General features: G+C 38.7%; 2 long non-coding RNA genes across 2 annotated transcripts; one reads left to right on the plus strand and one right to left on the minus strand.

The window, feature by feature from the left end:
* The first annotated feature begins 9,562 nt into the window (after window positions 1-9,562).
* Window positions 9,563-10,133, plus strand: LOC139192839 (uncharacterized). Its single transcript, XR_011577285.1, has 3 exons — window positions 9,563-9,699; window positions 9,774-9,840; window positions 9,927-10,133. It is a non-coding gene; the product is annotated as an uncharacterized lncRNA (long non-coding RNA).
* A 115-nt stretch (window positions 10,134-10,248) lies between these two features.
* On the minus strand, window positions 10,249-11,087 carry LOC114822089 (uncharacterized). Its single transcript, XR_003770181.2, has 2 exons — window positions 10,873-11,087; window positions 10,249-10,646 (listed from the first exon to the last, which is right to left on the minus strand). It is a non-coding gene; the product is annotated as an uncharacterized lncRNA (long non-coding RNA).
* Between the last annotated feature and the right edge of the window lie 6,064 nt (window positions 11,088-17,151).

The raw sequence follows: 17,151 nt of genomic DNA on the forward strand, positions 1-17,151 counted from the left end.
CTTGTATAAGGACCAAGGGGATCAAAGGTTGGGGAAGATTGGAGGTCACATTATTGGTGTCTTCCCACTAGACACGACACCCGTTGAAGAGATGACTACGACCCGCGAGAAAGGCTTCTTCCTCACCCTTATTACGAACCCTGACCATGTTTGGGGTTATCTAGAACAGCGGGTTGAGTAGGTAAGGAGGAACTGGCGGCCATGATTTTGTTTGAATACAAGTAGGGTAACAACGACAAATGTAAAATTGAAGTGCTTTTTGGGTGAGAGGAAGATTTGGGAATTTAGGAAGAGGAGTGAAAGCAGTGGTACGACATATCGTTAAAGAAGATATTTCAGATCATCCTATTGTTAAATACGGATTGGTTCGTCTCGAGAAATTATTAGATAGTATAGTATTACCACCTGGCACTGACAGCTGGTAGTACCCACCAATAAATGCATGACATGTGGCAAGTTACTTATTAAATAAAAATTAATGGCTGGGTTTTACAAGATCCTAACACCGTTAGGTCTCTGCCAAAAAACTGTTGTGACTGTCTGCCTCTCCTCCTTCCCGATGCCTTTCTCCTCCTTTTCCGCCAAAACTGATTCCTCGTATCCCACCTTTTGGTTTTTCGCCAAAACCAAAAGCTTTTGTTGCGCTCCCAATCGAATCCGTCCTTTTCTCAAGAAAAGGAAAGCTCTGCAACGTTCAAAAAAAAAAAAAAAAAAAAAAAAGAACCTCATCCCAGTTTACTTGAATCAAAACCCAGAAATCTCATACTACAGGTACTGGAAATTTTTGCTTGAATCTTTCTGCAATTTGGTATTTTTTGCTTGAATCTGACTACGAAAACCAAAAATATGTGTTTCTGTTATTATTTTCTTCTTAAACCTGCAACTGCAGGCAGTGATGTAAAACCCAGGCAGTGTTATATGTCATTTGGTGTTGAATTTGATAAGCTAGTATGTGTTTGTATTGATCATAAAGAAAAGTAGGACAAGAGATAACGTATACATGCAAAGGAGAGAAGGAACAGACTCCTTCAATGATTTTCAAGAAATTGTTGCTTGAATCTTAATGCAATTTGGAATTTTTTGCTTGAATCTTACTGCAATTTCTTGCTTGAATTTTGTTTTACCCTTTTCGATTCCAGCTTGTTTAAATTCTGGGACCATTCTCAAAAAGTAGGCTCCGCACCATTCACAAAAAAGCAAAGCTTCACCAAGGAAGAATATGGATACTGGTAAAATATTTAACCTATCAGCCTATTTGGTTTGTCCTTTTTATTAACAATGTATGGGGTATTTGAGTCTTTTCTTATGTATCTGTACACATCAGCTAAATGAAGGATATTAGATTACTTAGTCATTAAGTTTGGACAGCTGCTATATATAAGGCTGGATAAGGTTGTAATTGTTCAGTTTTTGTTCGGTTAATACAACAGCTTCTTTTGCAAGTTTCCTTTCTTTCTCTTTTTCTCTTCCTCTCTTTTTCTCTGCCATTTCCATATTTTCTTGCGTTTAAGCTTTTCTGAATGTTTCAATGGCTGAACATGCCATTGTTATGATGGTATCAAGAGCTTAGGTTTGGTGAATCTGTGAAGAGGATCCTGACGGGCTCATCAAGCTTTGGAGTTTGTTTTTTTTTTCGACGGATCTGAGAGGCGGTGGTTTCTGATTTTGTCGAGGCGGTGGTTTCTGATTTTGTCGACGAAGTTTTGGTTTCGGTTCGTCGGTGCTGACTCAGGTTATATCCGCTTGATTCTGGTGGTTTCTAGTCAATATTTTCTGGACTTTGTGTTTAATTTCATGGTATAGCTATGAATCTATGATTTGTTGATGTGATAAATGTTAGGGCACGAAGCCTATTGTGGTTTGCTTCCTTGATGAGTCTTTTAGCACGAAGCTCCTTACAGTTTGGGCACGAAGCCTTGATTCTTTCTGACTTGCTGATTGTTTGGGCACGAAGCCTTGATTCTTTCTGAATTGCTGATTGTTTGCACACGCAGCTACTTCTTGTGTGGGCACGAAGCCTATTGTGATTTGCTTCTGTTTGTTTTCTTTCTTGGTTCTTGTTGAAGTCTCGATATGAATACACTCAAAGTGGAAAGTCTTCTTGGTATGTTCACCATTCGGCTGCAAGATGATAATTTTGTCAAGTGGTCTTTTCAATTTCGATCGGTGCTTTAGGGATATGATTTGTTTGATCACTTTGATGGCACATCGGTTTGTCCACCGAAGTTTGTGTTCACTGAAGCTAATGGTATCACTACTGAGATTACAGCAGCATACAAGGAATGGATTAAACAAGATAGAGCTCTTGTTAGTCTTCTTCTTGCTACATTAGGTGATGAGGCTGTGGAATATGTTGTAGGTTGTAAAACTGCACATGAAGCTTGGATGAATTTGCAGGACAGATATGCTACTGTTTCCAGAGCAAGGGTGAATCATCTCAAAACTGAATTGTTGACTATCAAGAAAGGGTCTGATAGTGTTGAAAAATATATGTTGAGGCTTAAGGCTCTTAAAGATCAGCTTATGGCAGCAGGTGAAGTAGTGTCTGAGAATGACTTTATTGTTGCTGCTCTTGCGGGTTTACCGGCTGAGTTTAATATGATTCGTACTGTGATTGTGGCTCGTGAAACTCCTATTTCTTTAAAATAATTTCGAGCACAATTGTTGGCTGCTGAGCGAACAGCTGAAGACTCACAGTCTACTTTGCATTTTCCTATGTCAGCTATGTATTGTCAAGGAGAATCCTCTAATGCTCATTCCTCACAAGATCAAGGAGCTTCTCAGTACTTCTCTGGTGGCTATGGTTTTGTCACTGAAGCTACTAATTCCTCTCAAAGTACTGCTCACAGACCCACTGGTGGCATTGTTTCTCAGGCTTCTCTGCCTCATTTTCATCAACAAGGAAATGGGAATTTTCAGAATAATAGAGGATATCAGCATAATGGCGGAAACAATGGAAGATTTAACAATAGGTCCAGATACAATGGGAATAATAATGGCAGATTCTCAGGCAATTCCAATGGTTTTCCTGGAGGATCAAACAGCAATGGTTTTTTCTGGAGGATCAAACAGCAATGGTTTTCCTGGAGGATCAAACAGTAATGGTTTTTCTGGTAGTTCTAAAGGAGGTTCAAATTGGCAGAATTGGAATGGAAATAGTGGTTTTAAGCCAACATTGATTCCTGAATGTCAAATATGTCATAAAAGAGGCCACACAGCTACTAATTGCTATTCAAGGTATGATGCCAACTCAAGCTCTGTTCCTCCAATTCTGGAGTGTCAAATCTGTGGGAAGAAAGGTCATTCTGCTCTCAATTGTTATCATCGAGGAAATTATGCATATCAAGGTGCTCAACCTCCTTCTTCTTTCAATGCTTTCATTGCACAAGCTCAGCCAAACCTTTCTTCTTCTTCACAACAAAATTAGGTGCTCGACACAGGGGCTACACACCATATGACAGCTGATCTGGATCATTTGACACTTATTACTCCTTTTGAAGGCACTGACAGGATCACAGTGGGCAATGGAGAAGGTTTACCTGTAGCCAATACTGGTTCGGGTTCTCTTTTAACTTCTTCCAAACCTTTAACTCTTCAAATGGTTTTACATGTTCCTCAATTAGCAGCTAGTTTATTATTTGTGTATAGACTATGCAAAGATAATCATTGCTATGTTATACTTGATGAATTTGGTTTCTGGGTGCAGGACAAGGCAACAAAGAAAATTCTACTGAGAGGAAGGAGTAGTAGTAGTGGCTTGTATTACATTCCTCAGCAGCAGTTTTTCAACTATTCTCAGCTAGTAAATAATACACCTCAAGCTCTTTTGGGACAGCTTGTGAAGACTTCAATTTGGCATCAACGACTTGGGCATCCTACTAATGAAGTTCAGTTGAAAATGTTGAAGGAGTCTCAGATATCTGTCTCTTTAGATAAAAGTCCACAGTTATGTTCAGCTTGTATTAGGGGTAAGATGACTAGACAACCATTTCCTTCTAAATGTAATAAGTCTAGTGTTCATTTTGAGAAAGTGCATACTGATGTATGGGGACCTTCACCCACTGTATCTCTTGAAGGTTACAGATATTATGTAATTTTCGTAGATGAATGCACAAGGTTCACTTGGATCTTTCCTCTTGTTAATAAATCTGATGTCTATACTGTGCTTGTTAAGTTTCATGCATTTGTTATGAATCATTTCAAATGCAGTATTAAGACACTGCAATCTGATGACGGAGGAGAGTATATGAGTAGGTTGTTTAAACAATTTCTGGATACAAATGGGATTTTACATCTTGTCTCTTGTCCTTATACCCCTCAACAGAATGGGTTGGCAGAACGGAAACACAGGCATATTATTGAGACTACTGTGACATTATTGAGTGCTGCAGGGTTACCTCAACAGTTTTGGTTTCATGCTTGTAGTCATGCAGTGTTTTTAATCAATAGAATGCCTTGCCAAAACTTAGAAATGGTGTCTCCCTATGTTAAATTGTTTGCCCAATCTCCATCTTTGAGTTCCTTAAAGATTTTTGGTACTGCAGTCTATCCCTACTTAAGACCTTATAATGTCAATAAGTTACAAGCTAGAAGTGATGAATGTGTGTTTGTGGGCTACTCTATTGGATATAAGGGAGTGTTGTGCTATAATCGGAATACACAAAGGTTACTGTTATCAAGGCATGTCATCCATGATGAGAATGTGTTTCCTTTTAAGAAGTCTCCTTCTTCTTCTGTCAATATTTCTTCACTGGCTGTATCCTCACAGCAAGAGTTACCAAGAATGAGATATATTGTGGTTCTTAATTCATCTGCCCAAACAAGAGAAGAAATTGGTGGGAATGGTCAATCTGTGGATATACATTCTATGGCATCTCAACCTTCAAGTCTCTCTTCCAGTCCAGTTCTGCATTCTTCATCAGATATACAAGCTACTACACTACATCACTCTCCTTCTTCCTCTCAAGTGTTGCCTGTCCCTGACCTTGACCAAAATCAGGTATCTCCATCTCCTGTTATACATACTTCTTCTGAGCATAATATGGTTACACGTTTAAAAAGTGGAGTCCTGCAGCGAAAAAACTACTCTACTTATTATGCTTCTGCATCAAATACTTCAGTTTTTCCTTCTTCTCATGATGATGATGTGATGTTTTGTGGATTCACTGCGATTCTTGACATTCATGATTCACTAGAACCTTCTCATTATAAACAAGCTGTTCTTTCTGAGGATTGGAGGAATGCTATGAAGGAAGAATTTGTGTCTTTACAAAAACAAGGTACTTGGGAGCTAGTACCACCTCCGGTTGACAGAAATGTGATAGGGAGCAAATGGGTGTACAAGATCAAGAAGGATCAAGATGGCAAAGTGTCCAGATATAAGGCACGTTTAGTTGCTCAGGGTTATAGTCAGGAACAAGGATTGGACTATGATGAGACTTTTAGTCCGGTGGTAAGACATACAACCGTGAGGCTGGTTTTGTCTCTTGCTGCTATGAAAGGATGGGAATTGCGGCAGTTGGATGTAAATAACGCTTTTCTTCATGGTGAATTACAAGAAGAAGTTTTTATGAAACAACCTCAGGGTTTTCAAGATCCTCAGCATCCTAATCATGTGTGCAAGCTTCTCAAGTCATTATATGGTCTTAAACAGGCTCCAAGGGCTTGGAATGCCAAGTTTACAAGTTATTTACCCTCCTTAGACTTTCAGTCATCTCATTCAGATCCTAGTTTGTTTGTGAAAGTGTGTGGGACTGATGTAGTGATCTTGTTGTTATATGTGGATGATATCATCATCACAGGTTCTTCATCCTCCCTTATTCAACAAGTGATTGCTGAATTGAGTAGTGCTTTTGATATGAAGGACATGGGCAAGCTTACTTATTTTTTGGGACTTCAAATCACGTACAAAGACAATGGTGATATATTCATTAATCAATCCAAGTATGTGAATGATCTACTCAATAAGGCCGGCATGATAAATTGTAGACCTTGTTCCACTCCAAGTAAACCTCATACTCAATTGCTCAAAGATGAATGAGAACCATTAGCTGATCCCACAGTTTACAGAAGTTTAGTTGGTGCATTGCAATATCTCACCTTTACACGGCCTGATATTGCATATGCTGTCAACTATGCTTGCCAATTCATGACAACTCCAACTGAAGCTCATTTCTGTCTCGTTAAAAGAATCCTCCGGTATTTGAAGGGTACATGGCAATGTGGATTAACTTACTCTGCTCAAGACAATATAGATTTATTTGCTTATAGTGATGCTGATTGGGCAGCGGATATAAATACAAGGAGGTCGACTACTGGTTACATTGTTTTTCTGGGCTCAAATCCTGTGTCCTGGCAGTCTAAGAAACAAGGCAGTGTTTCTCGAAGCTCAACGGAGGCTGAATATAAAGCCTTAGCTAATGCAGCAGCGGATGTGGCTTGGATCCGATTAGTTCTTAAGGATCTCCATATGTTTCTTCCTTCAGTACCATTGGTACATTGTGATAATATTTCTACATTGGCATTGTGTTCTAATCCAGTTTTTCATACTAGGATTAAACACTTAGATACTGATTTTCATTTTTTTCGTGAACGGGTGCAAAAAGGTGATCTGCAGGTACAGTATATTCCCACTGAGGCTCAGATTGCAGATGTATTAACTAAAGGATTACATAGTCCTTTGTTTGTTCATCATTGTTCCAATCTCAGACTGGGATATCCCAGCTGAGATTGAGGGGGAGTATTAACAATGTATGGGGTATTTGAGTCTTTTCTTATGTATCTGTACACATCAGCTAAATGAAGGATATTAGATTACTTAGTCATTAAGTTTGGACAGCTGCTATATATAAGGCTGGATAAGGTTGTAATTGTTCAGTTTTTGTTCGGTTAATACAACAGCTTCTTTTGCAAGTTTCCTTTCTTTCTCTTTTTCTCTTCCTCTCTTTTCCTCTGCCATTTCCATATTTTCTTGCGTTTAAGCTTTTCTGAATGTTTCAATGGCTGAACATGCCATTGTTATGACTTTTAGCAATTTCTCTTTTCATTTTTAACTTGTTATTCGACTGCTATCATATGTCTGTTATTTTTGCATCCATTATTTAACCGTTCAATTACGAACAAATTTTTCATTCACGTACAAATTTTTCTTGTACAGTATTCATTGATACCGATAGTGATGAAGAAAGCAATTCTTGTAAACTAGAGACAAGAACAGGATGCAAATTTGGAATTCGATTTGCAGTACAAACGGATGGTACGTTGAAAGTTGCTCGATTTTTTTCTCAACACAATCACGAGCTTGCTAAACCAGAAAAGAGGCAGTTTTTGAGATCAAATAGAAAAGTTTCTGAAGCCCAGTTGGGTGTGATTAAAACCATGGCAGCTGCAGGAATAAGAACTACAAATACATATTCTTATTTAGCAGAAGAAGCTGGTGGGTCTCAGAATGTAGGTTTTACACAAAGAGATTGCTACAATGTTATGAATAAGGAAAAAATGGTCATGTTTGAAGCAGGGGATGCTCAAAGTTTGATCAACCTTTTCAAGCACAAGCAAGCAGAAGATCATATGTTCTTTTACACTATGCAAGTGGATCAAGAAAATCGAATGACAAACTTTTTTTGGAGAGATGGAAGGTCGCGACTTGACTATGAGTGCTTTGGGGATGTTGTAGTATTTGATACTACATATCGTACCAATAGGTATAACATGATTTGTGCTCCTTTTGTCGGCGTTAATCACCATTGGAAAAATGTATTGTTTGGTTGTGCATTTTTACTGGATGAGAAAACAGAAACGTTTACTTGGTTATTTGATACTTTTTTGGAATCAATGGGAGGTCAAAAGCCAAAGACAATTTTTATTGATCAGTGTCAAGCTATGGCAAATGGCATTGAAAAAGTTTTTTCTGGGGTATGTCATCGTTTATGCTCGTGGCACATTTCTCAGAATTGTGCAAAAAATATGTCAAGTCTCTATGCGAACCCTGATTTTAGACGTTTGTTCAATAAATGTCTTAAATATTGTGAGACGGAATTGGAATTCCAGTCGACTTGGGATGAGCTAGTTGCAGAAGTCAACCTTACAGGGTGCTCACGGATGTGCTCACGGATGAATATGTTGTATGCGCTTCGTGCCAAATGGTGTCCGGCATTTAGCCATGATACTTTCACATGTCGGATACAATCTTCACAAAGAAGTGAGAGCACGAATAATGTTTTCCACCAAATTTCTACCAAGACAATGAGACTTATTGAATTTGTGCATCATTATGATAAACAAGCAGCAAAAATGCGTACAAGTGAATCAGAAGAGTCTTATCGTTGCAATCAGGGTCTCCCTTCTAGAGTTGCCCAAAAGAGTGGAATTTTGAAGCATGCTGCTACTGTCTACACTAGGAAAATGTTTAAAATATTTGAAAAAGAGTTTTTGAATAGCTTAGCAGTGACAATGCATGAATATGAGAGTTGTGGTACAATACACTCTTTTGAACTTAATGAGGAGGGTCACACAAGAGTTTACCTTATCCAACTTAACTCATCAGATGGCACGGTTTCTTGTAGCTGCAAAATGTATGAGTCCATGGGTTTGTTGTGTCGTCATGCTCTAAGGGTACTAAACGTCAAATCTTGGACTGAAATACCTTCACAACATATATTGAAGCGTTGGACAAAAGATGCAAAGAAAGGATTGCATGCAAATGAGCATAGTCAATTATTGCAGGTAAAAGGTGAACCATCTGTTACATTGCGTCGAAATGCTTTGATGCGAATGGCTTATAATATAGAGTAAGGGAGCAGAGTCCGAAAGTGCTACTAGAGTTACCATGAAAAAATTGGGAGAGATGGAGGAATTGATTGAAAAGGATATGATCAAGTCAAAGGGTGAAGTTAATAAAGAGAGCAATGATAACAATGATGATGATTGTAATGCAAATGGTTGCTCAATTGATGAGCCACCAATATTGAATCCTCCGTTGGTAAGGCCGAAAGGAGTAAGCAATGCCAGATTAAAAAGTGCTATGGAGAAACGAAAAAAAAAGGCATCTAAAGATACTGTCTCATCTGGTAAGTAAAATTTTATATTTTTATTGACTATTAGATGTAATTCTAATATTCTTTTTTACTTAAAAATTTTAAATTTGTTTTGTAGGGAAAACCAAGAAGCCAAGCAATATAGGCCCTTCACATAGTTCAACACCATATGATTCAAATTTTCTTCAACAACTCAGTGTACCCACTAGTACAAATGTTACGCAGGTTTACCCAACTATGAGCTTGTTAACAACAAATAGTCATGCATTGCCTCCATCAAACCAAGTAAACTAATTTGTTAGTTTACAGTGATGTATGTTTTAAGACCTTGAATGCTCTTATCTTCTCTAAATTCGACTAATTGCATATCATCTTATAAATGTTACACAGGTCTTCCCAGCTGTGAGCTTGTTAACAACAAACAATCATGCATTGCCTCCATATAACCAAGTAATCCAACCTAGTTTTTCATTTACAACTATGCAAAAAGATAGTCAATTTATGGCGAGTCAAGTATTGATCGATTTACTTTGAGAAGGCGGAATTTATGAATACACATGGCAATTCTTGTTTGTTTTATACATTTGTTATATACATGTGGCAGAATTCATCCTCAAGTTTTATCGCACACGAACCCTTTGGACTAAATCCTCAACTCAGCCAGGTTTGATTTGTTTATCACACAAGGCATATTTGTTTTTTTAGCATTTAGTTAATGTGAAGCCATATGTAATGCAGGACTCACATCCATATGTTTATGGGCGACAACATAATCCAGAGGAGTAATTTCTACAATACATTAAGAGTAAATCACTTTTAAATGCTTTTAAGTTACCCTAAGATTTTTCTTGTTTTTCACTACTAAACTTGATTTATTATTTTTGGGTGCAGGTGGAAGATGATATGTTTTGGGTTGGAAACCTTTAAATCTTTTTTTTTTTTAATTAGAAGCCTTTACTTATTTTGATTTTGAACCGGATGTATACTGTGGTGAATATTTGTTCGACAACTTTGTTATTTTGGAGGGAAGGAAGCATTGAGATTACAGTAACTGGAAACAATAACTTTGCTCTTAATTTTTTTCCATATCTTTCTCGTTTTAAGATAGAGTGCGCATGTCATTTGAGTAATGTACTGTCATGCTATATATCATAGTGAATAAAGCATATAAGGAGCAAAGCGCCAAGGCATAAGAAATCATGGCAACCATACATTGAGTTGTATAAGATACCATTTTGTCTCATTACAATTTACAACCACATGCTCACTTGTACTTACAATAGCAAAAGCCTATTAACACTTTGTATGTCACTACAAAATTGTAGCATTTGATACAACAAATCCAATTCTATACATCTAACCCAAAATGAACGGTAGCTATAGCTGAAAGTAGTAATCTGAAGCAACCCAAAATCCAATTCAAGCTGTCTTTCATTCTTGCAATCTGAGACCTCCCCCCCCCCCCCAACAAAAAAAACAGTAGAGAGAAAAGCTTAATCAAATGAAAAAAAATCCCATAGAAGTTCTCTTTTAATCCATGGGCATTATACCCAAAGGACATAGGGCATTGCCTGGAGTTTCATCAGATCTTGATAGACATTCTTTTAATTCCTGGTACATACCAAAATCCCACTTAATCAAATACAATGAATTAGTAAGAACACAGACACTTTATGAGTTTAGTTAAACAAATTGGCAATTCATAAGATTTTGTCTCTTGTCCTTCTTTTCTTTAAGAAGAAAATAATAACAGAAACACATATTTTTGGTTTTCGCAGTCATATTCAAGAAAAAAAATACCAAATTGCAGTAAGATTCAAGCAAAAATTTCCAGTACCTGTGGCATGAGATTTCTGGGTTTTGATTCAAGTAAACATGGATAAGATTTTTTTTTTTTTTTTTTTTTGAACGGTGCAGAGCTTTCATTTCCTTGAGAAAGGAGGGATTGGATTGGGAGCGCAACAAAAGCTTTTGGTTTTGGCGAAAAAGGAGGAGGTGGGATACAAGGAATCAATTGCGGAGGAAAAGGAGGAGAAGGCGTGGGGAAGGAGAAGAGGCAGACATCAGTTTTTTGGCAGAGACCTAACGGCGTTAGGTTCTTGTAAAATCCAGCCATTAATTTTTATTTAATAATTAACTTGCCACATGTCATGCATTTATTGGTGGGTACTACCAGCTGTCAGTGCCAGGTGATAATATTGTACCATCTAATAATTTCTCCTTGTGTCTTTAGGGGTACGATATCCAAGGCAATTTCTTGTTTGTTGTGCATACGCAACAGGCGCAATACACCATCATTACGGGGTTTGAGGTATGGAGTTCAAGGCAACCCATTCAAAACTAAAAACGCCGCCGCTTCAAATCCAAAAGTTGCATCGTTTGCAAAAATTTGAAGACCAAATGGTACGTATTCTAGCTTACTCCGAAAGACGAGGTCTTCAATTAACAATCCATTGTCAAGGTATACAGGTTGCTTCTCAACCGGATCGTTAGGGGCAACTGTGGGACCATGATTTTCTAGGGCCGGAGTAAGTTTGATCCAAGTGCAATTACCTCAGAAGTCCAATGATGGACTCACCAGCTCTTAGCAAAGCTGTATCAAACAGAGTAGCGGTGCCACCATCACTCTACTCTGGGACACTAGGCAAAGTCTAGATGACCATGTTTGTCTTGCAAGACACGCGATCTAATCCAAATATGGACACATTAGATCCTATAAGTCATGGAGTTCCTACAATCTAGGGATTGGCTTGCACCGCAAGTAATCATGAGACGCCCCGACCCTGATATTCCCCGACTACCAGGATAGACATGTGTTGGCCGACACCCGAGGGTGACGAAAGCCATTAATTGATACAAAAGCTAAGAATAAGAAGTAAATAAGGGTTATGAATTTAAAATACAATGAATTAATAATTTAGGAACGTGTTCAGAGCATACAACTAACTAGAGTTCTAAAAGAATTAATGTAAAATTTAATAAATAAAAGGATGTGAGTCCTACATCGAGAGGACTCGAATATGTCAATGTGAAAGCGTTGACGTCGGGATCGTATACCTCGATTCTAAATCCTGAAAGGGGGTGCAAAACAAGGGTGAGTGGACCAGGTTTATATATATATACACATAATACGAAAACAGTTATGAACATACTAACCCCCAGGTTTATAAATAATGAAAACTACTAGCATAATAAGTGATAGGTTTTTTGAAACTCTAGCATGCCATAAAACATCTCAACAGGTATAACGCGGAAAAACATCATATAAATCATCGTGTGTATCATCTCGTAGATCGTCTCATAAGCGCGGTGTGCTGTTAGTAAAATCACTGAATAATAATACTCCCGGCCCAATGCCTGCACCTAAGTCTCTGTGCCCGTAGCCAGAGATAACTCCCTCCCGGCCCAATGCCTGTCTCTATGTCCCTTAGCCTTTCGCTAGGATTATTTCTCTCGGCCTAACTGCCAACACCAGATCCTCGCCCTAGGCAGCATAGTGTCCACTAGGTACGCACAAATAGTTACGCCTCTAAAAAATAACCACTTCATAGTATAAAGTCATCCATCGTTTATATTATAAAGAGGGGTTTCGAAAACATGTTCTAGCATCCTATCGTCATCCATCGGATAGTCTACCAGTTCATGGTTTTTATAGAAAATACTATATATTAAAAAATATAAGGAAAACTAATGAAAAGAGCTTGAAAACTTTAATTTTTAACGATAAGGACAAAATAAAGGGTAAAATAAATAGTACCAGGTTTGACTTTTTAGTGTAAAAATGTGGTTTTTCGTTAAAGTGAATAGTACCACAGTCTTTTCGTTAAAACTCCCAAAACTATAGCTCAAAATAGTCCATCAATTAATTCCTCATCAAAAACACGAGACGAAAATCAACATATTCAATAAACATGCTTAACATAAAATCGAAACATAAATTCGTAAGGCATGCTATTCATTTATGCAATTGAACTATAAAATCATGTAATTTTAGAAGGGGTCCACTCACAGTACTTCGCAATCGAAAAGGTGAGCAGCTAGCAAATATGCAAAAGCCACAATAATTGCCCCTAAGCACAAAAATGGTATATTTCGTCAAACTCTACTCAAATGATTTAATTTGAGAAAACGGACATCGAAAACGGGTCCAGGACGTCGAAATTAGCCTAGGAGAGGTCCCAGACAAAATCCCGAAAAGTCAACCCTAAAAATCAACGTTGACCGTTGACCGGTCAAAGTCAACGTTGCCCGTTGACTGAGTCAACTATCAGAGTCAACGGTCAAAGGTCAGACTGGGCTTGGATTTGGGTTGGGCCAATTAGGCCATAAGTGTTTGGATTTATATTTAAGGTTAATGGGTTTTAGGAAATTGGTTTTGGGAAAAGGGCTTTGGGTTGGATAGGTTTAGGGTTGTCTGGGCTTGGGCCCAAACCCACACATACACACACACGGCCCGAAGGCCTTATTGCAAAGGGGGTTGGGCTTTAAGCACTTTAATTGAAACCAGCCTTAAAGGCCCTTTGGGACTTAAGAACAAATAACAAAAAGAAAAATGAACGGGTTAGGTTGGGTTTGGATAGTTTAGGAACAAAGGGGGTGGTTTGGGCTTGAACCCAAACCCACACAACACACATACACACACACACTCACATGGCACAATGCACACACACGTAACACACCACACACGTGCACACACATGCGCCACACACACAAACCACACACTCACACGCACTCACCATACACGCACACACTCATACACACGCACGGCACACACACACGCACACGCACACACACAGAGCCCACGAACTCGCCGGAGTTAAACTGGTATGGGTTCCCTGGTTTCTAGAACTAATTAGAGAGAATGAACAAAGGTAAAACACCTCGGTTCCACATGACTTTGGACTAGAACTTCACTAGAAATTGAGGTAATTCATCAGAGCATCAACATAGACGAAAACGAGTCAAATCCTCTTCAGACTCGACAAGACTTCGCCAAATTTTCTTGCTGGAGTTAGGGAAATGCACAGAGAGTTTCTTAGGGTTAAAACCTTCAAATCTCAACTCAAATCTAACATGCAAAGCATAAGAACATTACCCTAGGTTTGCTGGATACCCAGACGAGCTTGCAGGACCCCAAATTCGACGATTCCATTACCGGAATTCATGATGTTCACCATTCAGTTTCTCAGATGAGAAATTCCAAAGTTTTGGATAGGTTTGATTTAGAACTTGTCGGAGTTCCACCGGAGAAGCTTGCCGAGAATTGGAGATTCGAAGAACACAAGCATGCATGGATAAAAAGTCCCAAACTCAACCCCAATTCATCATAAACCAGAAAGAGAAGTCCCGAGGCTTACCTTGATTTCTAAAAAATGGAGAATCTCGCCGGAGGGTTTTTTTGGGCTTCTTCACGCCTCACAGCGACAAGAGAAAGAGAGACGGCAGGATGATGATGACGATGATGACGCCGTTGACGTTGGGGGAGGGTGGTGTGGTGCTCTCGGGTGTGGGTCGAGGGGTGAGAGATCGGGGAGTGAGGAAGAGAGACGGGAGTGAGTGCAGAGAAATTCGGGGAGAAAGAAGGGAAAAGAGAAGAGAAAGGGAGGAGAGAGAGAGAGAGAGAGAGATGAGGTTTTTTAGAGTGCTGCCACGTGGTAGTTTGAGGGAGTTTAGGAATCTGGATAAAGGGTCTAGATTTAGTCAAGTTAGGGGACCAAAATGATAAATTCAATAAAACTTTGGGAAAATAAAATAAAATTACATATAAGTTCAGGGGTGGGCTTTAACAAATCACATCTCCTAAGAGGGTGCAATATCTACTTCGAGATTTCCTTTAGGATTCTCCCAGCTTAGAATGAGGATTCTATCCTTAAAAAGTCTCTCTCCCCACAATATGAATACACCCACCTAAGGTTCATCTATGGTAACGCAATGCTTGATTCTAAAATCATTCACTAACTTGACCGTCAAAGAGCCTTTGGCCAACACATCCACTCCCCCTCCCCCTAGTTCTTAGGCTTGCTCATGGTTGTGTACTGTTTTGCAAGTTGCTCAGATTTACTCAGATTCGTGCTCAACTACCACTCACGGAGGTGCGCAAATTTCGTTTCAACACACATCATGCTACACTTGTATAAATAGGCTTCTCACACTTAGTTGCCGTAACCATTAACCCCATAGCATAAGAAAGGCATTCCACTTCTCAGATAGCCAAAAACAATTCACAACACATACATGTCCAAGTTAAGGCATGCAACTGAGGGTTTTAACACTGAGTTCTATGAGTGGTACAAAGTGGAACCTCCTCCACTTTCGAGGTCACCCAAGGCAAATCCTACATCATCGTTTAGCTCTGTCGACTCGGAGATGCCGCAGAAAAATATAAGTAAGGTCTATGGAAGACTCGATGAGACGGTGTCATCGAGTAGTGGAAGCAAAAGCTGATGAAGGCAGAAAAAAAGCTTGTGGACCTCAACGGTAAAGCCAACGAAGCTCTCTATTGTGCAAGCAAGCAAAAAACGAAGGCTACCACATCTGGAGAAAGGATCCCATTCTTAAATTTTGAATTGTCGCAGAAGCATCGCGACCATATTGAGTGTTATAAGCATTTCGAGGAGGGAAATGCCAAAATGAAGGAAGAACGCAACAAAGGGTTTGAAGATTTTCGTCAGGTAGTGAAGGGAAATGAACCAAATCAGCCACAATTGGATTCTATGACAATGTAGAAGGTCAAATCTTTTAATAAAATTTGGTATCGGTGATCGTTTGGTGAGGGCTATGCTTAATAGCTACGGTAGAATAAATTTGAAAACGCAACCTAGCCTGTGGTTGACTTGAAATGTTTAATTATATGTTAAGCAATATAATATAGTTGTACAATGTATTTGCTTGTTATTATATGATAATAAACATGAGAACTATGTATCCTTGTTATCTTGGGCACCTACCATGTCCTAAACTACCTTAATGCGAGAACTATCAAATATGTGAATACGCACTATATACATTGTATGTAAACGATATGCATATTGTATGCATACAATATGCACATGATATGTACACTATAAGCAGATGCTAAGCACAAAACTGGAGATCGGGTAAGGAGCTACTTTTGGCATTTATAAGACAATTTAAAGGCATGTTATTGGTATAGTGCATACAATTATAACATAATCCATAACGATCACATTTATAAGGTTACGGTAACATATAGTGGATACAATTACAGCATAATCCATAACGATCACATATATAAGGTTACAGTGAGAATTTGCAAGTCTTGTTCCATATATCAACCACCACTTAACTGGGCACATGGAAAACATGAAACTTGTTGTCACTTATATTATGGACACGCATGACCCTTAACGTCCTCTAACCTTTTTCTTAATTTTGTTTTTCACAGAGGTCGGGCCACAACTAGGTTGTGGTCATACTTGATAAATTTCGAGGCAGAACATATGTGCATCATAACTAGTGAACATTCCCGCTTCTCATATTAAGTTACAGCCTTGCACACCATGCACACCATATGAACATTACGGGAAAATTTTCTCAAATTTCACAAATTTCTGCAATTGGACACTTAAAACAAAAATTGGAACATACCCAGTATTCTAGCACGTCAAAAATAAAGTCTTTTCCACAACCCATAGCCCCCAACATGAAACACAAACCTTAATTGAACTTCTAAATATAAATTCATCTTACAAACAACCTATATATTCCATAAATCATTGATATAGGAACTTGGAATTAAATACCCTACCTTACTAGCCTCCAAATCGAGCAGATGTCTGAGGTGCCCAAATATACCTGCCGAAGCTTTAGTCGTCGGAAAAAATGAAACTTTCTAGCCAAAACGGAAAATATGGTACAAACGTCCTATCCTTAAGAGAGGAAGAATTTGGTGTGTTTGGTTATGGAAGAATAACACACATAGCTCAGAGATCTGACCTCAAACCCGAAAATCCCGACCTTACTTTTCTCACCTCTCTCTCGACATCCTTGTGTTTGAGACTATAGCTCTGAGCTCAACCCAAAACCCAGGGCTCACTCTTCTCACCTCTCTCTCGACTTCCCTCTCTTCGAAATCAAAGCTGACACATCTGAGCTC

Source organism: Malus domestica, chromosome 16 (assembly GCF_042453785.1).
Source record: "Malus domestica chromosome 16, GDT2T_hap1".
Taxonomy (NCBI): domain Eukaryota; kingdom Viridiplantae; phylum Streptophyta; class Magnoliopsida; order Rosales; family Rosaceae; genus Malus; species Malus domestica.